Source organism: Staurois parvus, unplaced genomic scaffold (assembly GCF_062004578.1).
Source record: "Staurois parvus isolate SC_StPar_1 unplaced genomic scaffold, SC_StPar_1.0 ptg000048l, whole genome shotgun sequence".
Lineage (NCBI taxonomy): Eukaryota > Metazoa > Chordata > Amphibia > Anura > Ranidae > Staurois > Staurois parvus.
The window spans coordinates 946,620-971,014 of record NW_028317844.1 but is presented as its reverse complement, the minus strand read 5'-3'; the positions used below and the strand labels follow the sequence as shown (position 1 = coordinate 971,014).

The 24,395-nt window shown below is 41.7% G+C and overlaps 1 protein-coding gene across 5 annotated transcripts in view; it reads right to left on the bottom strand.

Moving 5' to 3' along the window:
• FYN (FYN proto-oncogene, Src family tyrosine kinase) overlaps positions 1–24,395 on the bottom strand; it is a 259,186-nt gene that overhangs the window by 156,232 nt on the left and 78,559 nt on the right. For 2 of the 5 annotated variants that reach the window (XM_089664471.1, XM_089664473.1), the window contains exon 2: positions 3,835–3,951. The exons of 2 other annotated variants lie outside the window; for them this stretch is intronic. The gene's annotated coding sequence lies outside the window, so the exon portion shown is untranslated. Of the gene's footprint in view, positions 1–3,834; positions 3,952–13,704; positions 13,931–24,395 lie in introns of those variants that run through there. One more of the 5 variants, XM_089664472.1, reaches the window with a different exon arrangement.

The following is a 24,395-nucleotide window of genomic DNA, read 5'->3' as shown; positions in this document are numbered from 1 at the left end:
CTTCCTGATATGTAAGTGTGCCTAGGTACTCCTGTTCCTACAGTGTCATAGCTATATATCAGCAGTTTGAGATCTATGGCACTACTGTCTCCATATGCTAGTCTCAGGAGATTTGGTAATATCACCATTGTGCTGTTCATTGTTCTCCTAGTTGGAGGCACTGAAATGAGAAATCAAGATCCCTGTCCTCACCAAGACGACTGCTTCCACGCAGACACACAATGCAGAACAAGGTATAAGTCAGTAATGGGGAAAAGGTCAGTTGCAGGCAACACGAGACTAGCCCTTTGCCCTCTGCCAGCCTTTTTTGGGTATGGCTTCCAGAGTTATGTTCTTCTTTAAATAGCACTTAGAGCACGAAACTCAAAGCCTTAAAGTGTTACTAAACCCAGGACCCTGCATTCACTATATCTGGTCTCCCACAGTACACAGAACATTGAATTGCAATTATTTTAGTAAATATAAACTGCTAAATACCTTTTTTCATTAGCAGTTGGAGCAGTCTTATGACTTCTATCAGTGTCCAGCAGAGCACTGGTTTAAGCTTGTAGGAGTTTTCATTCTCCTCTAGGAGGATGCAGGACCCCTGACCTCTGTCTGGTTAGTGCTGATTGGCCCTATGCTGATCACACGCATTCTCCCAAGAAAGAAAAAAAAAACCTCTTTAGCAATACAAACCAAACTGAGTACGTGCAGAGTAACGCCAAACCTCTGTTCTATCGGGGATATTTAGGGGACAATGGAAGAAGAGCAGGATCAGAGAAAACAGGATCAAACAGCCTTTTTACACAATGTGGAAAATTAACCCTTTAGGTTCTACAGTGAGTATAACAAGCATGCTTTACTGCATATACAGTCTGATGTTACCGTTGTGGGTTTAGTAACATTTTAAGAGGTGGCTAGTGAAATAAAAAAAAAGGAGAGAACAATTCCAGGCAACAAGTGACATCAATCATGAGTTATTAATGCTATGCAGCAAACACTGCAACTTTGGTAAACTCAGATTACCATTTACTTTCATCAGAGATTATTGACAAAAAGAGGTTGGCTGGTACAGTACTGCAAAGCTGGGTTGAAAAACTAGAGCACTAAGCCAGTAGGCTGTGCTATCTCGAAAGCATCTCAAGGTTTAATTTTCAGTGTTGCCTGAAGTGATCTAAATACAGCATTCTGTAATTTATAGAGATACTGGGATTGATTTACTAAAAGCAAACAAGCTATTCAATTTGCAAGGGTATTTTCATTAGCTTGGTGAATGAGGTAAACAGTGCTGACTTCCATGATCCAATCATGTTCAAGCAAAAAAAAATTAAAAAAATAAAAATATATATATAAAATTATATATATATATATATATATATATATATATAATATTTTCCTTGCACATGATTATGTTTTTTTTCAACGTGAATGTTCACCACATTGACTAAGCTAAACCTATTTTCCTTTAGTAAATCAACCCCACTGTCATCTTGCCCAGTTATATTCAGCTTACCAGTGCTCCCTTGCAGCTCCTGCTTTTGCTGCAGTCAGCACTACAATTTGAGGTGTCAGCTGGTGTTGGATGCAAAGGTGAGTGATGATGTCACTCCCTCCGATCATTTGTCAGTGCTCAGGCCTAGCCATTGGCTGCTGGAACTGAGCACTGTCACATGGGAGGAGAGGAGGTCACATAAGGAGCCTACAGGATGTGACCAGGAAAGGTAAGGTAAGAGTAACAAGGTAAGGAGTAGCTATTATTTATTTAAAAAAAAAATAAACCCTTTTATAGTAAATTCCTTCATCCTGAATCTTAAATTTACTTTGGCTATACTCATCCAGGGGATCACAGGAGTGCAGTTTGTTCGTTCATGCACTGACCCGCTTTAGCCCGTTGTCAGCTGACGTCACAGAGCCAATCCAGGCTCTGAAAAGATCCTGACCATATAGTCGAGATCCACCAAGAAGCCTGGACCGGCAGCTGGCTCAGCCTCTCAGCTGTGCTGCTGTGAGACTGAGTCAGCTGCCCCCTCCCCTCCATAGCCCGGTGCTCCAGTGAGCACTGGAGGGACAGAGCAGAGAACCGGTGACTGACAGATATGGCTCTCTACGCAGAGTGGAGGGGAAAACTGAGCGATCAGTGGTGTTTGATCACTCAGTTCTCACTGCAGAGCCAGTGGGGGACAGATGCAGCGTCAGATTGATGGTGAGTATAAATCTTTATTTTTTCAAAAGTCATACTTCTCTTCTAAATCAATCTGTCACTTGCAAATTATAAGATCTACAAGTTTTTGTTTGCCAACCTGGTCTCATGTCTATTCACAGTATGCAACCTTTTTTTCTTGGTGTAAATATGTTTATTACAATGTCTGAGAAAAAGAATGGAAAGCATCATGTTTAAGATCAAAACATTCTAGCCTCAGGAAATGGCAAACACACCAACAACAAATCAATAGCAGCATATCTTACTATAATAAAATATTATTTTTGTCATTGAATAAACCCTATGATACAGACTGCACTGTTTTTAGGAACCATGAAGTCCAAAGAAGAACAAAAAAGAAAAACCAGTAGAGCGAAAGGGAAAAAAGGAAAGGGGAACTGGATAAGTGGTGGTCAGCAACATATTATAGGTAGGTCGCAACTCTGTCATGCTGCCCCTCCATCACAAATGGTCGCCTTCCTTCAGATCTCATAACTAAAGTGCCAATAGACTTTACAGAACCGAATGATGTCGTAGACTCCTCAGCTCTGACATGTCAATTGACACAGCTGAGGGCAGACCTGATAGGACTTACCTCACTGTGTCAGTTGCTGCTGCATCCAAGGTCTGGAAATGGAATTTTATAGGGAAGTGGCGAATTTGTGTTCTGGGGGATTTTAGCTTAGAGGATGTTTGTACTGGAAGGTGGGTATTTTTGCTTGAGGGGTAGATACATGTTCATTTTTCCAGACCTCTGCACTGTGTGTTATGTATTACGGACCTCTGCACTGTATTGTGTACTACTGACCTCTGCCCTGTGCGTTCCATACTACCGAACCCTGTGCTCTGTGTTATAAATTTTAAACTGTTTTCAATAGTGTGTAATACAAAAAAGTATACCTGTTAAAGGAAAAATTAAATAGAAATGAAACAGTTATAGATTACAGACCTTTACTTTCTCCTGCATCTGTCTACCATACCCACAAAGACGTATCAACAATCTGTTCTACGACATCTGGTTAATGCCAAATCATGTAGTCCTGTCCATTGGAAAAGCTCCACTCCTCCATCCATTAGACTATGAGCATGTAATGTAAAGGAAATCCGGCGCATAGAGGAACTGATCCTATCAGCCCAAAACAAACACAAAATGTACACGTCCATTTGGTTCCTTTTGGGACGCTTTTACATTCTCAACTGAAGGACAGGCACCTACTGTTTGAAGGAGAATCAGGGCAATAATAGGTCCCACTCTTGTCCTATTGACCTGCCTGTGTGGACCTCCCTCCACATCTCCCCCCTACCCCTTTATCCCCTCAATTGTCCACCCTTTTCTCTAAACCTCCTACTGACACCCCCTCTCCCTTGCTCCCCACATAATACTTGAAGCTGTGACCTTAAATTTCAGGTCGGATACCTCCTAGCCCCTTCTCACTTCAGTTATTTTGATCCAAGGGTTTGCAGGTTCTCTTAAACTGGCACTACCTCATGTCTGTCATTCCTTTCTGTATGATATTGATATGTTATGTTTTACTCATTGTATCACGACCACTACTTGGTACGGTATATATTTCGCTATTACCTGCTTACCTTGTATGTTGAAAACGTAAAATAAAATAATAGAAAAAAAGAACTGTAAAGGGACAAAGTACCTTATATGGTGTAATGAAGGACTCAGTGGGCGAAATGTCCCCGTTAGGCCCTCACGTTTGTGAATTCAGATGTCAGCATCCCACACTGATGACATGATATTCCCACCTCTTACGAACCTTTCATGAATGAAGAAAAAAAATAAACTTTTTACAAAATTTTAAAAAGCAAACAGATCAAAACAAATTGATTATATACTGTAAAATAAATGCATAATTTAGATTGTGAAAAGCTGTACATTGGCAATGGAGTTAAATACCTGCAATGATTTTCATAAACCATTTGTAATGATTTCTTGAGAATGGAACAATGTTCCTTTGCATTTGGTTTAATTTACACTTTTGCCTGTAAGTATAGCTAATAAAGTAGTGTCTTAAACTTGCAACCATGTAGATGAAAGCCACCTATGACAGCCAAATATACACAAACTATTTATAGTAATTAATATACTTTTAGCAGTATCCATGCTTCAAAATAAATTATGTTATATGATGGTAAGAAATAGAATAGTCTACTAGCTAAACAGGATTTCTGCCTGTCACCATAAATTTGGATTTGGATTTGACTGCATATTTACATTGGTTCCACTTGGACTACTGTAAGTATGCATATGCCATACCTCTGGGACTGCTATGGAAGCAGAGAATCACTGAAGTAGGCACTGCTGTGGTTTTCCAGGTCCTGTGCCGAGTAACTGCCCGGTTGCATAGTGACCACGCTGCTGTAAATCAGCTTTTAGGCTCTATGCACATAGGCCACCTGCATCCAGCAACAACTTTTAAGCCTCACTCACACATGCGTTTAGGTGCATACAATGAATTCCTAGGGGAGACTCAGCAGGAAGCCCCTAGCAAAGCTATGTAGGGCTGACAGCACCCACAGCCATTTGTGGCCATTTCAATGTAATCAGACATGCAGTGACCACCTATTGATGATCAGCCCAGGACACAAACTGTCTGTGTTCAGGGTCGATTATCCACAGGTAATCGCTGCATGTTCAATTACACATGAATAGTCACAAGTAATGTCAGCCCTGCATTGCCTTGTATTGGGTTTCCCACCCCCAACTATTCACATATATCACACTGAGTCCCCCACAGGAATTCATAGTCTGTGCCTAAACACATTTGAGATTGAGGCCTTATGTTTCCCAGATCAGTTTTTCCTGTGTTTAGATGTTCCTGGATTTACCAGCTTAGAGCCACGTTAAGCCAGGCCACAAAAACTTCATATTTTCCTGTAAACGCTGCTAAGCTAATTGCATCTAGATGCTGCTGAATGTCTAGGTGTTCATTCAGCCTTAGCAAGGCATTTACTTTAGGTGTACTTTATGGCTTTGTCTCAAAGCAAAACAAAAAAACAAACCCAAAAACGCTATCCTTTTAATTATCTTACATACTGTAAATGAATGATTGTAATTGTTCACATAAGATATGCCATATAACACTTTTAAAGTAAAAAAGAAAAAAGTTTATGCTCTTTGTAAACATATATCATACATTTTAAATTTATAAGGTAATATTTTCTATTGCCCTCAAAACGGCAAATTCTGCACACCAGCCAATGGACATGAGTAACTTCAGCCAATACACTTGGGTACCCCCAGTCAATGGACATGAGTCCCCCCAGCCTCCGTACATGAGTAACTTCAGCCAATACACATGGGTACCCCAAGTCAATGGACAGGCGTCCCCCCAGCCAATGTACATGAGTAACTTCAGCCAATACACATGGGTACCCCCAGTCAATGGACATGAGTCCCCCCAGCCAAAGTACATGAGTAACTTCAGCCAATACACATGGGTTCCCCCAGTCAATGGACATGAGTCCCCCCAGCCAACGTACATGAGTAACTTCAGCCAATACACATGGGTACCCCCAGTCAATGGACATGAGTCCCCCCAGTCAACGTACATGAGTAACTTCAGCTAATACACATGAGTACCTCCAATCAATGGACATGAGTCTCCTCAGCCACCATACATGAATAACTTCAGCCAATTCATATGAATACCCCAAGTCAACGAACCTGAGTACCCAAGCCAGTGCAAATGAGTATCCTCAGCCAAGGCATTTGAGTACATCAGCCAAGGCACGTAGGAGGTAACTTCAAACAATTCACATTTGTACCCTCATATAATGTACACGAGTGCTCCCAGTCATTCTACAGGAGTAACTTTAAATAAAGCATGTACATGTTAAGTATTTCAAGCTTTGCTCCATTGCCTGTACATTGGATCAGGTTCTTTCCTTTCTAATTTTTTAGGAGTTTCTCCTATGTTATAGTTTTCAAATGTTTTGTAGGGATATAAAGGTCCTGTCTTGGAATAGTAGAGGACTTAGTGACAAATGTAAGCGTTCTCTAATGTTTAAATTTCCTAATGCCCACAAACCACATGCATTATTCCTGTGGGAAACTCACTTAATGGGTACCAAAATCCTGGCTCTCCACGGGGACTGGGTGAAACAGGCGTTCCATGCTACATACTCATATTATGCCAGGGGGGTTGCAATATTGATAAACAAATCTCTACCCAGTACGGTGGAACAGGTCATTACAGACCACGGAGGACCATTCATTATCCTGCTACTAATAATGCAGGCTTCTTTGTGGGTTTTTATTAATATATACCTATCTCCACTAGTTGACATCTCCCTTTTGTACTCAATATGAAATACTGACACTATTTGGGGCAACTTATGCTGTTATTGGTGGTGACTTTAATGCGATACTGGATGCTGCATTAGATACTACAAATCTCACTAGGGTGGCTAATCAGGATTTGTCCACCCAAGCAAATACGTTTTCACTAGCGATGCACTGAAACAGATTGGCCGAAAATAGCCCTATAGGTATTGTTAGCAGATAGAGGTGCCGATACAGGGGGCTGGTGTGTACTGCAGATGTGATGGGGGGAGAGGGGCCGGCTGTTTAAAGCCAGGAGAGAAGCAGTGTATACAGTGAGCTACTGCTAAATGTCACTGCAGGTTTTTAAATGTAATTACTGGCTTTTATTTTTTCCTTCGAAGAAGGAGCTGTCATTCTTCCCACTGCTAAAGGAAACAAAGGGGCAGGGTCAATGGGTAATGTCACTGGGTGACAAGCTGGTAATTACATTTAAAAACCGGCATTGACATATAGCGGAAGCCAGTGAGGGAGCCTGAGTGTATACACTGCTCCCTTACTGTATACATTGCTCCTCTCCTGCCCCCTCCTTGCACACACTGCCCCCCCCATCCCCTCCCATCTACAAAGAGGACCTGTCACTCATATACTATCACATAGGGGACTATTGGTCATAATAAATTAACAAAAATAAATTAAAATACACATTAAAGTAAAAAAAATACAAAGAAAAATTTGAGCCTCCCCACCCCCACATATGCAGACATTTAGGTGTTTGTTTTTGGCCACATGCATTCTAAATGTTCGGTATCAGTTTCGGCACCAGAATTTTCATTTCAGTGCACCACTAGTTTTCACTTACCGAAGTATGGCGGTGGAAGCACCCAGTGGATACATTTTGTTCACAATTGACCATTACCCACAGATTGGGATATCACATTGACTATTTTTTTGGTACTGCCTCCCTTTTGACTCGGGTGAGGTCCATCTCTTATCTTCCTGCGGGCCTGTTGGACTACTCCCGCTGGGGCTTGTCTTGGGGTGGGCGCCTGACGAGACCCTGGCTGCTGGAGGATGGTTCCTCGCTGGAGCCATGACTCCAAGGTCCAGGAGATGGTGTCATTGAAATTAACGACTTACTGGGAACTCAACAAATTGTCTACTACATCTACTATGGTATGGGAGGCCTTCAAGGCTACTTCCCGTGGGGAATATATCTCCGTTATTAAAGTAGTGTGCTCAGACAGCTAGGTTGGAGGGGGTTGAAAGGGATTTTGTGTCCGCTTTTGCATATGCTCCCTTCCAGATGCTCACTCTCATTGGGCACAGGCTAGGCCAGGCTACAGGTCCACCTCACCTCCTTGACTCATATGGATATTAAACATTTTGCTGGTAAACCTTTTTGAGTCTGGAGACAAAAATGGGAAGCTTCTGGCTAATTTAGTGGCTGACCCCTGTTATCAAATGGTTGTTCAAGAGCTAATCACACCCATGGGCTCCAGTGTTATGTCCCCATCTGAAATTTAAGCAACTTTTAGTGATTACTAAGGTTCCTCGTATGCTGACCATGGTGATGACCTGGATCAAAATTTACATGGGGTGCTCTCCAGCCTTTCATTGCCCCAACTCGCACCCCTGGAGGTGGCAAGTCTGGAGGATCCACTTACAGCTCTAGAAAATTAAGCTATTTTTTCATTTCCTAACAGCAAAACCCCTGGTTCAGATATATTACCTGGAGAATGGTATAAAGAACATGCCTCCCATACTGCCCATAAACTTCAACAATTATATTTATCCTGTCTTGAGTCTGAGGATTTGCCTGCCTCCATGTCCTCTCTCCCCTGTGCTGTTTACGCTTGCCATGGAACTTCTGGCTGCTTCCCTGTGTTGGTTGGATAAGGTAGCTGGAATAAAAGTGAGTACCACTTCAGAAAAGTGAGCTTTATATGCCAATGACTTAGTGTTGTTCCTTCAAAACCCTGGCCCTTCCTTACAAGAAGCCCTTAGTATACTTTCCACTTTTGTGACCTTCTCAGGACTTCATGTTAATTGGGAAAAGTCTCTTATTATGCCCATAGACCCTGGTGTTCAGGGAGTCAAAAACCCTCAGATTTCGTTGCAATAGACAGATTCCATCAAATATTTGGTTATTATTATTTCCCCAAATGCTCGGAATTACTGTCGTCCTAATAGACTTCCTCAAGAGTTGGTTCTGGCCAGCTCAGTAGATTGCTTTAAAAAAGGCCTGGATTCTTTCTTGGATACAAAGAATATAACTGGTTACTAACATTTATAGGTAAAGTTGATCCAGGGAATATCTGATTGCCTCTCGGGGATCAGGAAAGAATTTTTTCTCCTGCAAGAGCAAATTGGATCATGCTTTGCTGGGTTTTTTCCCTTCCTCTGGATCAACTGTAGGTATAAGATTATAACTTTTTTTTTTGTTGAACTGGATGGACTTTTGTCTTTTTTCAGCCAGACTAACTATGTAACTATGTAATCCGGAACCGGCGGTGCAGGCCGTTAGGCAGAGGTTGAAAGCCTGGGAAAATCTGCCACTGACCGCAATAGGGAGCATTATTTTAACAAACACAAAAGTCCTTCCTGTACTATTATATGCTCTATGTCACTCCCCTGTTTGGATCCCTAAACTATTTTTTGCACTATTTGCAAAGCTCATTTACTTGGAGATCCTGCCCCCCCAGATTCAGTAAAAAATTTATTTGTAGACCCTGACACAAGGTGGTTTGGCATGTCCAGACCTCCATATGTAATTTTTGGCAGTGCTTCTTACCCATGCACATAACTGGGTCATTTTGGATGATTCCAATGCGTCTGTAGGCTCACTTACGCTCCACACTTACAATGCGTCGGCTCACTTAGGCTCCTATGAAGATCTTCAGAATCTCTCATATTGTGGAGCTCAGTCCCCCTTCTTGACTCTCACTCTCTCAATGACAGCAGTCATCAAAGCCTTGCAGATCATCATGCCCACGGACGCCTCGACCTCTGCTTTCTGGTCCCCACATACTCCTCTCTGGTTTAACGCAAAACTCCCTGAATTGTTGACTATATTTGATTCCTCTGTATGGGCCTCACAAGGTAGAAAATATTTGACTGACATTTGTGACATGGGCTATCTGATTACCTTTGATGAGCTAAAACAAAACCATAATCTTTCTAATTCCTTATTCTTCCGGATTTTACAACTGTGCTATGCCTACTTCTCCCAATTTGGACACTCCACACTTTACCCGCTTCAAAATGATATAGAATCTTTACTACATGATGCTGATGTGACAAAGCCTTTATCCAAAATTTACAAGGCTTAACAGCCATCAGTGCATGTTGGTCTTGAGCTTTTACAAGGCAAGTGGCGGCTGGAAGTGCCTGATCTGGATGGAGAGGATTGGGAGGATGCCTGAGATTACCCATTTACTCAATTGGTGGCCATACGGGATAGGTTAATTCAATTTAAAATTCTTCACATGGCCTACCTTACACCGCACAGACTACACCGCATTTACTCCATGGTAGAACCTAATTGTTGGTGAGGTAGAGACACATCTGCAGACTTTTTTCATGTTTTTTGGTCTTGTTCCCACATACAGTATTTTGGGCTGAAATCCTAGTTTATTTGCTCAGTAACCACAATTTCAGTCTCTCAAATAGTGGCTGTTTGTCTCCGCTGTTTGGTCAATCATGTAGCCTTTTCTAGGAAAGCCGTTGTTCTCTGTGGAAATCGGATAGACACCAAACTTTAGAGAACTGGAAAAAACTGGTCAATTTAGGGGTTCCATGATATAAATTGGCATATCTCTTCCGAGGTTGCCCCAAAAAGTTCCATAAGGTCTGGGATATTTGGATTGAATCTCCCTCTACTAATAATGCTAGAGATGATACCATACTTGACTAAGGTGAAGGGTGAGTGAATCCTATGTTCCTTGAGGGGGAGGTACTATGCAGGGGTTGACCTAGCGGTCCCCCATATACCCCCTCTCCACCTTTTAGCATCTCCCTGGGACTATACATTGTTCACACTGCACTTTATTATTTATTATGTTATACTCCTAATCTTCTTGCTTATATCTCTGAAATTTGATATGTGCCTAATCAATATGATAGTGCCTAACTTCTACCTTCTGATTGCCTACCTTGGTCATGAGGATGCTGCTACCCTTGTTGATCGAGGGGTACTGGAGTTGTGACTACAGTTGGGATTGTTCTTTTATGTTATGTTTTCCTTTGAGCCGGGAAATGCCCAAAGGCTCTGTTTTATAGAGTATTTTTTCTAAAAACCAATAAAAACAATTTTGAAAAAAAAAAAAACAAGAAAAAAAACAAAGCACATGCATACCCTTAGCCACTGCATACGAGCATTCCTACCAATGCACACGAATACCCTAGCCAATGCACATGAGTAACCCCAGTAAATGAACACAAGTACTCCCATCCAGTAACCATGAGTAACTTCAGCCATTTCACAAGAGTTCCCCAAGTCAATGAACTCAAATACTCCCAGCCAACGTACATGAGTACCCAATCCAGTGCAAATTAGTAAACTCAGCCAAGGCAGAGGTGTTCACCCAGCCAAGGCACATGGTTAAAACAATACACGTGTACCCTCATATAATGTACATGAGTGATCCCAGTCACTGCACATGAGTAAACAAAGCACATGAATACCCTAAGCCAATGCACATGAGTACTCTTACCAATGCCCATGAGTAGAAAAAGCACATGAGTAACCCCAATCAATGCTCATAAATACTGCCACCAATGCACATGAGAACCCTAGCCAATGCATATAAGTAACTACGGCCAATGCACATGAGTAATCCCAGGCAATGTGCATGAGTAACCACAACCAATGCACACAAGTAACCCCAGCTAATGCACATGAGTAACCCCAGCTAATGCACATGAGTAACCCCAGCTAGTGCAACAGTAACCCCAGCCAATGCCCTCGACTAGCCCCCAAATAGAGTCTGAGAAAAATCTCTCATACATTATAGTGCCAAAGGTATTAGAACGCCTGCCTTTACACATACATGAACTTTAATATCACACCAGTCTTAGTCCGAAGAGTTCAATATTGAGTTGGCCCACCCTTTGCAGCTATAACAGCTTCAACTCTTTTGGAAAGGCTGTCCACGAGGTTTAGGAGTGTGTCTATGGGAATGTTTGACCATTCTTCCAGGAGCACATTTGTGAGGTCAGACACTGATGTCGGACGAGAAGGCCTGGCTCGCAGTCTCCACTCTAATTCATCCCGAAGGTGTTCTATCGGGTTGAGGTCAGCACTCTGTGCAGACCAGTTAAGTTCCTATGTCTTTATGGACCTTGCTTTTTGCACTGGTGTACAGTCATGTTGGAACAGGAAGGGCCATCCTCAAACTGTTCCCACAAAGTTGGGAGCATTAAATTGTCCAAAATGTCTTGGTATGCTGATGCCTTAAGAGTTCCCTTCACTGGAATTAAGGGGCCAAGCCCAACCCCTGAAAAACAACCCCCACACCATAATCCCCTCCACCAAACTTTACACTTGGCACAATGCAGTCAGACAAGTACTGTTCTCCTAGCAACTGCCAAACCCAGACACGGCCATCAGATTTTGAGACAAAGAAGCGTGATTCATCACTCCAGAGAACATGTCTCCACTGCTCTAGAGTCCAGTGGCAACATGCTTTACACCACTGCATAAGACGCTTTGCATTGCACTTGGTGATTTGAGACTTGGATGCAGCTGCTCGGCCATAGAAACCCATTCCATGAAGCTCTCTACGCACTGTTGTTGTGCTAATCTGAAGGCCACATAACGTTTGGAGGTCTTTAGCTATTGACTCTGCAGACAGTTGGCTATGTCTGCGCACTTCAGCATGTGCTGACCTCGCTCTGTCATTTTATGTGGCCTACCACTCCGTTGCTGTTGTTCCCAGTTGCTTCTACTTTGTTATAATACCACTAACAGTTGACTGTGGAATATTTAGTAACAAGGAAATTTCACGGATGAACCTATTGCACAGGTGGCAACCTATCATGCATGGTACCATGCTTCAATTCACTGAGCTTCTGAGAGCAATCCATTCTTTCAAAAATGTTTGTAGAAGCAGTCTGCATGCCTAGGTGCTTTATTTTATACATCTGTGGCCATGGAGGTGATTGGAACATCTGAATCCAATGATTTGGAAGGGTTTCCCAATACTTCTGGCAATATAGTGTATATATACATAAAGTGCAGTGCTTTTTATTTATTTATATATTGTTTATTGCCTGGTATCAGGGTTTTCAGTGTTCAGCTGCTATATGTTTACATTTTATCATTTATTATATGTTACAATTTTCTTAAGCGCAGGTTAATATATATACAATACAATGTATATAATGACCGACCCCTCTTCAGTTTGAAAAAGTCAACTAACCGGAAGGGGTCTGACTTTGGGATAGAATTATCTTTTAATCGCTTCTTTATCATGTTTTCATTATTATTCTATACTGGTGTAGCATTATAAATGCCTTTGCATATGCTAATAAGAAAAATGAATAAAAGGCTTGCTTAATGGAGTTATTTTACTTAAAAATCATATTTGGAATAGTAAGAATACTTACTATGAATTCTGTTGATTGTATTGCCCTGAATTAAACATAGAACACAAGATATCCAATAGAAGGATCAGCTACCGCAGTTACATAGGCACATGTAATAAATTAGGTCCACTATTAGGATGCAGGAATGGTAAAGACATTAAATTGTGTTAGGAAAGAGAGATGCTGTTGTTCCTATGAAGCAATCCAGATCCTTTTGTGGTATAGGGTAAGCTAGCAGTAAAAGTGATGAAAATAATCTTTCCTTTTAACTTAGAAAATATTCAGTAGTATACCACTTAGATGATAGGAACCAAGGGAAAATAATTCATTAGCACATCAGTGACCTATGCTAGGTAATTTCAGATCTCATTAGACCATAAAGCACAATCAAAATCACATCCCATTATCACGGCCGCCAGTAGCTATCACCGTCGCCAGTTCTGCAGCAGGAAAATAAATAGCTTTATTTATATGTGAACAAATGACATTTGCTTTGTCATCCTCACTTCATACATCACAGTGGCATCCACCCAGCATTTTTCCATGTAGCGAGAAAATAATAAAAACCCATCAAATCACCACATTTCATTAACTTCCCCCAACCCATTCAGCCTGCGTTCATTCGACACTGTTTAAATAGGAGAACACAACACCTCACCTTGTAATGCTTCATGCCAGAGGAGATTTGTGTATTGTAATCCGTCATTCAAATCAGAGCCGAGGAGCCTGCTCCTATGTACAGATAATAAAAGATGCAGGACATGTCTTCACTTCCTGTTCCTTTCATCAGACACTCGCTATTTCCTACAATAGAATTCCCTCGTATTTAAGGGAAACCTGGCTTCATTTTGAACGCCATCGCAGCATACTAGGGGGTGCCATGTGTCAGGAGGAAAGAAAAAAAAAAAAACGAATTAGCAGTCTGCAGCAGGCCGAGGCTGGCTGAATGTGCCTAATCTGCAGATTTGCCTGACATTTCCTCAGAGGACACTGTGCTATTTGTTACAAAGATTTTGCTGCAGTCCCTTTAATCGACAAACAGAGGAATTGACAAATGCTGCACAAAAGAACGCCGAGATTGCCACTAAGCTCTCGGCCACCCGGGCCTCTAAGCATGTGAGGGATTTATGATTTCTACAGCAGCTTGTCTACTCCATTGTAAATATTTTTATGTGTTTTTTGTATTCATCATAATGTACATCTTATTTTTATTAAGTCCCTAACCCTCAAGGGGCGTACAATCTAAGGTCCCTAACTCACATTCATGCATACACATACTAGGGACAATTTAGACAGGAGCCAATTTACCAGCATGTCTTTGGAGTGTGGGAGGAAACCAGAGTACCCATGGAAACCCATGCAGAGAGAACATACAAACTCCATGCAGGTAGTGCCATTGTTAACCCATTCACGCCGGCACCTCCCGGCCCTTTAAGGGTTCCAGAAGCTGGAAGGCGGGTTTTAGGATCATGTGACCGCAGTGATGCGCCGTCACGGTGGTCACATGATCTGGAAAGGTCCCGATCGAAAGAGGAGATCGGGACCTTTCCGTGAGTACCAGACATGTGTGCTAGGAGCGCGCGCTCTTGACACACATGTCCTTTTTTAATTGCACGCAAATGTGCGGCCGCTCGGTGTCTAGGCCCAGATGCTAGGAGGCCGCACATTTGTGTGCAGCCGGCGTGAAGAGGTTAAGATTCGAACCGACGACCCTAGTACTGCCAGGTATTTGTATAGAAGGGCATGTGGTACACTGCAAATATGAAAATAATGCATTGTGCTTTGTCAGATGAAGCATTTTTTTAAATGTCCCTCTGATCTAGCTGTAAGGCCTCGCTCACCAAGGAGGTTTGGCCGTGTGTTTATCACCCCGATTGCCCAACAAGACAACCAGAAAGGAGCTGTTGCTTTGTGACTGTAAATTTAACCATAGAAAACTTGGGTGTCGCTCCTGATTTTCATTTTAGATTCTGGTGACTCACACTAGCGGGTGCATGTGTGGAGAGAACCAATCCCAGCTTTACACACACACTAAAGTCGGCCATGCATATGTCGAATTCTGAAAGAATTTTCTTTCGAAAATCTTTTTTAAGAATTTTCGTTCTAATTGGTACCATTAGTGGGCTACAGAAATGGCCAATTTTCATGCGACTATCAAATTTGAGCGATCGGGCATGTTGGAAATTGTTTGAAAAATGATCGAATTTCTAAGCAATGATAGGAGAATCGTGCGCAAAATATAATCGAAAAAGAAACCAGCATGAGCTGTGACCTGGAAAGAAAAGAAGATTCTTGACCATGAAAATTCTTTTCTGTAGCAACATGTTAAATTGAAAGCTTGGTTGAATTTTTTAAATCAATGGAATTTTCGAAATCATCGATTTACAAAACGTACAAAATTTCCGATTTTCTAAAGAAAATGTGTTTGGAATTCGACCCATGTATGGCCTGCATAAGGGAGGAAAAGCCACAATGCTGCACACCGACAAAGCCCATGTTTTGCCCTGCTCGCAGGGCTTAGTCATGGAGGAAAGGTGTCGGTGATCTGGCCTGGATGGAGCTGGGCTGAAGCTGCTTTCATCGGTCTGATACTTGAGCTTTGTCAGTGTGACGTTTTTGGCTATTCTGTCCTTAGAGTGCACTATATCTAACTTTGGTTTGTCGGGTTTGACAGGTGCCCCTGCCTATAGACTTGTTCACGGAAGTCAACAGGACCAGTTGGCTCATGGTTGTGGTGCGTTAGTTTCATACAAAATCGCTGTTCATAAAAAAACTTTAAAAATCACCACATACTTTTGCCTCCTGAACACCTGAAAACCACTCTACACCAGAGGCTCTACCACCCTATAAAAAGTGATTCATCATTGATTGATTTTCAGAGACAAACTGTACTGTGCAAACCAAGTTGGTGCAACGCAAAAGTGTGATTAAAGAATATGTGAACCCAATATTTCATATTCCTGCTGTACCATGTACTTGTATCAAACCGTATCCTGTTCTTTTTGTATCGCTTCCTTTGTGTGAAATCCCTGGGGCTCCTGCCAGTTCCTCTGCTTTACTATTAGAACTGACTACACTAAGTATGAGAGCAAAGTGTGGTCAGTTCTCTAGCTTTTCTGAAAACCAAGTCTGCTCTCCCCCAATGATCAAACTTCTGTTAATATAACCCCCCTCCCACCCCACAAAGAAACACCGACAAAGAACCTGCTCAGATGATAGCAGCGCTAGACTCCTAGGCAGGTAAGTCTCTGCTTATTAAAAGTCACCAGATACAGTATTTGTAATTGTGGACTTTTAATTTTTTCTTCTACAGAAGACTAATGCTCCTCTTTAAACACTTCAAGTCCGGACACTTTCACCCTCTTCCAGGCCAAGCCAATTTTCAGCTTTCAGTGCTGTCACACTTTGAATGACAATTGTGCTGTCATGGAACACGTTACCCAAATGAAAGTTTTAGCATTATTTGAGAAACATAAAACTTTCTTTTGGTGGTATTTATTCACCACTGGGGTTTTTATTTTTTTGCTACATAAATGAAAAAGGACCAACGATTTTGAAAAAAAAGTGTTTTTCTTATAAAGTTTTGCAAATAAATAATCTTTCTTCATAAATTTTGGCCAAAATGTATTCAGCTATTTTTTTGTAAAAAAAAAAAACTCAAATCAGTTTATAAAAAAAATTATAATTTTTCCATTTTTTTTATATTACTATTTATGGTTTTTTTTTTACATACTGTCACCCTAGCAGTACAGCGTGACACTGTACTACTTGTGGGAGGTGATGAAGATATTTTTTTTCTTTTTTACTGATTGCTTTTACATTAAAGGCTGTAAAAGCAATCATTTCTCCTTCTCTATGGCTGCATTCCTGCAGCCATTGAGAAATACTGTGAGAGCTGTAATTGGTCACAGCTTGTCATGTGGTACAAGGCTGTTGTGAACAGCCTTGTACCATGTGACTTCTGTGATCATTCACAGAATTCACAAGTAGTAAGCAATGATGTCAGGAAGTGACATCTTGCTTACTACTATTCATGTGATCCCTGACTGGCCAATCAGAAATCGGGACCTCACACAACAGACCCATAGATACACCTGTGTTCCACTGTGTCTGGTGGACACAGCAGGCACAGATCGCGTCGCTGAGCGCTCCCAGGCAGCTCGAACAGGCAATGGATGTGGGGGACGTTTAGAAATATCCCCCGCATCAGCAACGCTCCCATCCGGCCATTTATCGGCATGGGCCGGATGGGAGGTTAAGGCCTTCGTTATTTATACAGGCCATTGATTATGTAATTTTCTTTCCTTCCACCATAGAAGAAGAAGAAGAACAGGAAAGAAAATTGCTCAATTCCCATATCAGTACAGTCAGTGTTGATGCCCCCATCATCCCTCCCTCTGAGCTATTGTGTTCTCCCAGCGGTGAGCCTTCCCGGCTGGAAGAACACAATGATTAGTACTAGCAGCTATAGCCATCGACAGTAATCACATGTAAAAAATCTGACAAGCTGGTTGTACCCAACTCGATTAATGTATCATTTTGTGTACAACTAGCCTGCCCATGGATGGAAAGAATCTTGGCCTTTCCCTGCTAAACCAGCTAAGATTCAATCCATCTATGGCTGGCTTTACATGGGCTAAGTCCTCATGCACACTGCACGTTTTTACAGCTGCTGTTTTTGGCTTCTGATGGTTTTTTCTACAGCTAGTAAACCCCCCAGCATGTTATCCTATGTATCCATGCACACAAAGACTGTAATCAATGTTTTTTGGCAGGGACATTTTTTGGCTGGAAAAAAACAGTTTTTGGATTTTTTGTTAACTAAAAAAATAAAAAAAAATTTGGGTAAAAAAAAACCTCTAAAAAATGCTAAAAACCGCAAACGCGAAAAAAATGCGTCAAAACGCTAATACAAAAACGATAAAAAACACTGAAGAACTTATGTTTTTAACATGACTTTACACAGCTTACTTTACCAACGTTATTGAAACGCCCAGTGTGCATTGAGCCTCAGGGTCGCGGTGTGGGAAGAGTCGGTGTTCAGCCATGGCAGAGATCACAGGGGTGTGTGAATACACTATGAACAGAATGCCCAGCTACGCATTCAGTGTCTTCTAGTCTAGGATTGCAATGTTGTGTTTCAGTTTTACATTTTATTGTTTTATCTGTCAGTATAGACTGCAAACGGAAGCTTTTTCTTTGCCAAAATATGAGAATATATCAGCAAACATAAAAGCTACCATTTGCCAATTCTTCTTGTCTTTTTTTGGCCATTAATCTTGATTAATCTATTGTAAAAAAAAGTCATTGTGCCTCACCTATTCTAATATGGATTTAATTTGGTAGATGTGTTCTTGCTATATGTTTAGTTATTTTTTTCCTCATAACACACATTGCATGCCTTTTTCCTGTTGGAAATCACCCTCCTCCCTATAATGACGTGTTAAATTTCCTGTGCTCGTCCCATGATTCCTTGTACACATTGTAATCTATGTAAAGGACAATGGAAAAGGCAGGGATTTGTTGTGTCACATTACCATTTCCTCATGAGCACTTGTATGTCTCATTGAAAAACTGTTACACACAGTGTCTTCCAGAAGAAAGGCTTGCACATGACCCAAAAGTACTTCTACATAAATGAAAAAATGTAAAGCCTAATTACAAATAATAATGAAAGAGCAGCTTCAACATATTGCATTTACTTTGAATAGGGTAGGGAGGGGTTCGATTTTTATTACTGTGCCCCCATTTCAGTTCTAGTTATCGCTGTCACTAGCACAGGAAGGGAAATTTCCCAACAGGAACACAGACAGGAAGATCCTTACATGTTCTAACTCTTCCCCAGTTTATTAAAAATATGTTTTTTATTGCTTTTTTATGTCTACGTTGGAGAAATCTGATGGGGGGAGATTTACTAAAAGTGGAGCACTCAGAATCTGGTGCAGCTGTGCATGGTACCCAATCAGCTTCTACCTTCCCCTTGTTCAATTAAACTTTGACAATACAACCTGGAAGCTGATTGGTTTCCATACAGATCTGCACCAGATTTTGCACTCTCCAGTTTTAGTAAATCTCCCCCATAGAATGTCACTTCTGCATAAAGAGCTCCCTGCTCACAGTTTTTTACTAGTTAAGTTGAATTCTACTTTAAACAGTTGCAACAACAGTTTTTTTTTTACTTTTGGGATAAAGTTTTACATAAATTAAGAAAGGCTGATCATTGTAAGCACCCTTGTCATTGTTAACCACTTGGTAACCAGTTCTGGGAGGACATCATATGACATCCTCCCAGAATGTTCCCTCCTGTGCGCCCCCAACGGTGTGCACCCGGCGGTCTTTACGGACATAGTTGATCATGTGATAAGTTAAAAGATCAATCACAGCTGTCACGGAGCAGATCGGCACTGATCATCAGGGCACTGATGATCAGTGTCCTGCAGTGCCGCCCAGCAGTGTCACCCACCAGTGCCCAGCAGTGCCTCCCACCAGTGCTTATCAGTGCCTCCCACCAGTGCTTATCAGTGCCACCCACCAGTGCCCAGCAGTGCCTCCCACCAGTGCTTATCAGTGCCTTCCACCAGTGCTTGTCAGTGCCACCCACCAGTGCCCAGCAGTGACTCCCACCAGTGCTTATCAGTGCCTCCCACCAGTGCCCAGCAGTGCCACCCATCGTTGCCCCCTATCAGTGCTGCCCAGCAGTTGCGCCCATCAGTGCTGCCAGTCAGTGCCATCAGTCAGTGCTGTCAGTCAGTGCCATCAGTTAGAGCTGCCCGTCAGTGTTGCCCATCATTGCTGCCTATCAGTGCCCATCAATGCCGCCTATCAGTGACCATCATTGCTGCATATTTGTGCAGCCTCATCAGTGCCTCCTCATCAATGCCCACCAGTGCCACCTCATCAATGCAGCCTATCAGTGCAGCCTATCCGTGCCACTTCATCAGTGCCAATCAGTGCTGCATATCAGTGCAGCCTCATCAACGCACATCAGTGAAGGAGAAAAATTACTTGTTTGCTAAATTTTATAATAGAAACAAAGAAAAACTTTTTTTTTTTTTTGGTCTCTTTGTTTATAGTGCAAAAATTAAAAACCCCAGTGGTGAATAAATACCACCAAAAGAAAGCTCTATGTCTGTGAAAAACATGATTAAAAATGTCATAAGGGTACAGTGTTGCATGACCATGCAATTTTCATTCAACGTGCGACAGCGCTGAAAGCTGAAAATTGGCCTGGGCAGGAAGGGGGTATAAGTGCCCAGTAGGTAAGTGGTTACCTACTGGGCACTAGCAGTGTGCCAAAATGTAAACTGAGCTGCACATGCACAACTTGGTGTACATTCTACAGAAGACTGTGAATGGGCACATAGGTGTACTTTATTGACTGCACCGGCCAATACTTACCTTAGTTCCAAACAACTGATGCCCACAAAGTCGCTCCGGTTCCTCTGGGTGCTGGCCTTCAATCGTTCTGATTGGGCATGTAGGTGTACTTTATTGACTTTATTGCAGAAAAAATATTGCATGTCTCTTCTACAATAAAAGCCTGCCTGTTGCAGTTTTTATTTTTATACATTTAGTTCTGGTTTAAATGGTCTGCCCCAATCCTTTAACTGCCACTTTTGTTGGACAGCTTGGTCTGCTAAAGCAGAAATAAACCTCCAAAATAAAATAAGACTCCATGCACACTGGCTTAAGAAAACGCTGCTCCTAGAGGAGTTTAATATTTTTTCTTTGAGTTTAACATTTTGCCTGTAGAAGCAACTAATGTAATCCTATGTGTCCATGCACATAGTCTAGATGCATTTTTTAAGCTCAGCATTTAGAGGCAGAAAAAATACAGTTAAGCACTAGTACAAAAAACATTCAAAATTAGTGTTTTTTTTTCTGCCAGGAGCACTAGCATTTTTTTTAAGACAGTGTGCATGGAGCCTAAACTTTTTGGCACCCAAGAGCTGTTTTCTCATTATGAGCAATGCCTTCCAGCCACTTCTCTCCATCATCAGTGCTTCCACCTTCTTCCCTTGATTGGCTGGCCTGGAGGACATAACTCCTATGCATACAAATGGGACTTACTAAGTCGCAGCACAGAAAAGTGCCAAGACTGCACAGTGGGCTGCTCATAAGCGGCTCAGGTGTCCTTTTATGAACCAGCGGTAATAGATCGCTGTTCAGTTCTCCAGCATTCTCGGAGAACACAGTTCTCCTGTGAATGCAGTTTATGCAGCAGTTCTCCGAACGAAGGGAGAACGGTCTCCAAACGCTGGAGAACGGTCTACAAACTCTGGAAAACGGCTGATTTTACTATAATCTCACAAGATTACAGTAAAAGATCAGTTTACTAAACAGAGGTAAATTATCTCTGCTTAGTTTGCGGTCCCTCCGATTCTCCAGCTCTGGGCTGGAGAATCTGGAGGGAGAACACAGATCTCCAGCGAAGGGCTGACATGATCTCCTGAGTGTCATAAACTGTGAATGACCAGAGAATAGCTGAGATCAGTTGAATCGCAGCTATTCTCTGTGTCATAAAAGGACACCTCAGTGTACACAAATGCTGGCAGGCAGGGAGAAGCAATGAGACACATATGCAGGCCATACATGGGTCCAAATCCAAACGATTTTTCATCCGAAAATCGAAAACGTTCTTTGCTTGGTAATCCGATGGTGCCATAAATGATTTCAAAAATCGGCCGACCAAGTCATAAAGTTCACCCCATATAACAGGTGAAACTTCTGTCCCTTTAAGTTCACGTTTCATGTGCATATTCTTTTTGGAAAAAACGATCATACGATTTGACCATCAATGAGTCGAAAATCGGTCGTTTTTGATGAATTTTCCAACATGTTCGATCACCGAAAAGGGGAGGAACCACGAAAATCGGCCGCTGCCATTGACCCACTAACAGAGCGAAAATCGGTCGATTATTCTTAGGCACAATTTTTGGACGAAAAATCGGTCGAATTTCAACCCATGTATGGCCGGCCATAGGGGTTGATTTACTGAAACTTTAGAGTGCAAAATCAGATGCAGCTGTGCATGGTAGCCAATCAGCTTCTAACTTGAGCTTGTTCAATAAAGCTAACAAAAAAGGTGATTGGCTTCTATGCAGAGCTGCATCAGATTTTGCACTCTCACAATTTAGTAAATCAACCCCACAGAGTCTATTCTATCTCTTTAAATAGGAGACCTACTGCAAGGATCAACAGATTATAAAACTATGTTACAGGGGAGACCCAAAAAAGCAAACACTGCTGTGTAATGCTATAGACAGATTGGAGTTTAGTAAATAAACCTCATTGCATCATATTTTTTGATTTTGCCCATACTTCCACTTTAAATTCATTTTCAGAATTGAAATCACCTTGACTTGTGAAAGCATACTTTTCTTAGTTATGAAAAGGTAATTCACTGAATGATGGTCTCTCCAGCTCAGTAAATGTCAAGGGCACTACTGTCTGCGGGTATTGTTACACTGCGTATTTATCATTCTTTTATGACCCTGCTCATTGACAGTACTGCTCTCATATGACATGGATGCATGCAATTATTTATTCAGATTGCCAATACATAGAAGCTACATTTATTACTGCGTGGAAGATCATGTGACCTTATTAAACATTTCACTAGCAGTGTAATGTTGTATGATGTCACAAGGGGAATGCTGGAATAATAACTGAGGACGCACATCATGATTAACAAATAAATCAAGTTCAACTGGAATATTTCAAGGACATATTCCTAGAAAGGACATGCAAAAATCGGAAAAAAAAGAAAGGAAAATCCACATAACTCTTGGAAAATGTTGATGTGTGTGTCTTCAAGGCTGTACATTGGAAATGGAACATCACAAAACTGCAAGACAAGGAAAAATCTAATGGTAGGCCATGAAGAAGGTTGTCCTAGTTAGTGATGAATGGTCAATAAATTGGCTAAGTGACATGACTGGGTTTCTTTGCTCTTCACATGGCTGAATTCTATCAGATGGGTCACCTTCACACTATTTTTAGACATCCTACCTAAGGAAAAGGATATTTTACTTATCTGTAAGCAAAATAAGGACCCTTTATACATTAATTTCATATGTTAGAGTCATTTTGTTCATTACATCATCTAACTGAAATACTGATTTGCTGTCCTCATTCCTGCATACCCGTTCAGGATAAAAATAGGGGAGCGGAAAGTGCTGAATTGCAATTAAAAGGTGAAGGCTCTAGAATTGTCATCTTTATCCTCATCTGTCTAGAAAGTTTCTGACCTGTAATGACCAGGTAAGTCCAGACCCTGATTTCACTGGTGAAGTACTGTACATGTTCCAGGTCAGTGGTATAGTGGTATATAGAGTACAATGATACAGCTGAGTAATTTGGTTGACATTCTAAAGCAGAAAGTCCACTTCTGTTGGCCATTGATGGCTTGAATTTTGGCTGATTCCTGCTGTTTTGGCCAAAATTTAACGAATATGTCAACCCAAAATGTCTGATTCCTGATATGTGCCTGCTGTACCATGCACTTGTATAAAAAAAGTATCCTGTTCTCTTTTTATTGCATCCTTTGTGTGAAATACCTTGTGTTCCTGTCAGTCCCTCTGCTCTGCTATTACGTTTGCGTGGGCACGGCAGCCTATTCATTTGAATGAGCAGCTGTGTCTGCATTTCATGCAGGAAAATAGTTCCTGCGCCATTTTCAAAATGCAGCAGCCATCAAAACACATGGTGCTTTTGCACCGTGCGATTTCCCAGGGGTTCTCGCACCCTCAAGTGCTCTCTGTTTTTAGGTGTATGGGGGTGACATTAAGAATTAATTCGCACCAGGATCGGATCTAGCCTGTCTGATCTGGGGGTGCAATAAAAAAGACAGGTGGGCATAATGTCAACACACTATCATTTTATCCTTTCCTCTCCTCTTCTAGGTCCCTATATCTCACATGTGGTTTCTATGAAAAGCACATTTTTTGTCATGACACCCTTTAAAAATATGCAACATCCCAAGATACCCCAGTCCTGAACTTTATTTATTGGGTTGAAGGACACTGACACTGGTCACTCATTGGTGCCACATGGAGGAGTTTCCCATTTATATCAACCGTTCCCCTTCACATCAGATTATGCCCAGCACTTCAAAGTCAGCCCCCTTTACATCACTGTTCCCCCAATACATCACCTCCTTCAAATTAGAATTGCCCCATCCCATCAGAATCCCCCTTGCTGCTGGAGTACCCCCATCACAACAGAGTCACCCCCATCATAACAGAATACCTCCATTTACAACTGAGTATCCTTTCATCAGAGCAGAGCCCACCCCAAAGATAGCAGAGTTTCCCCCCCATTCCCCCATCAACACAGAGTCTCCCCCTG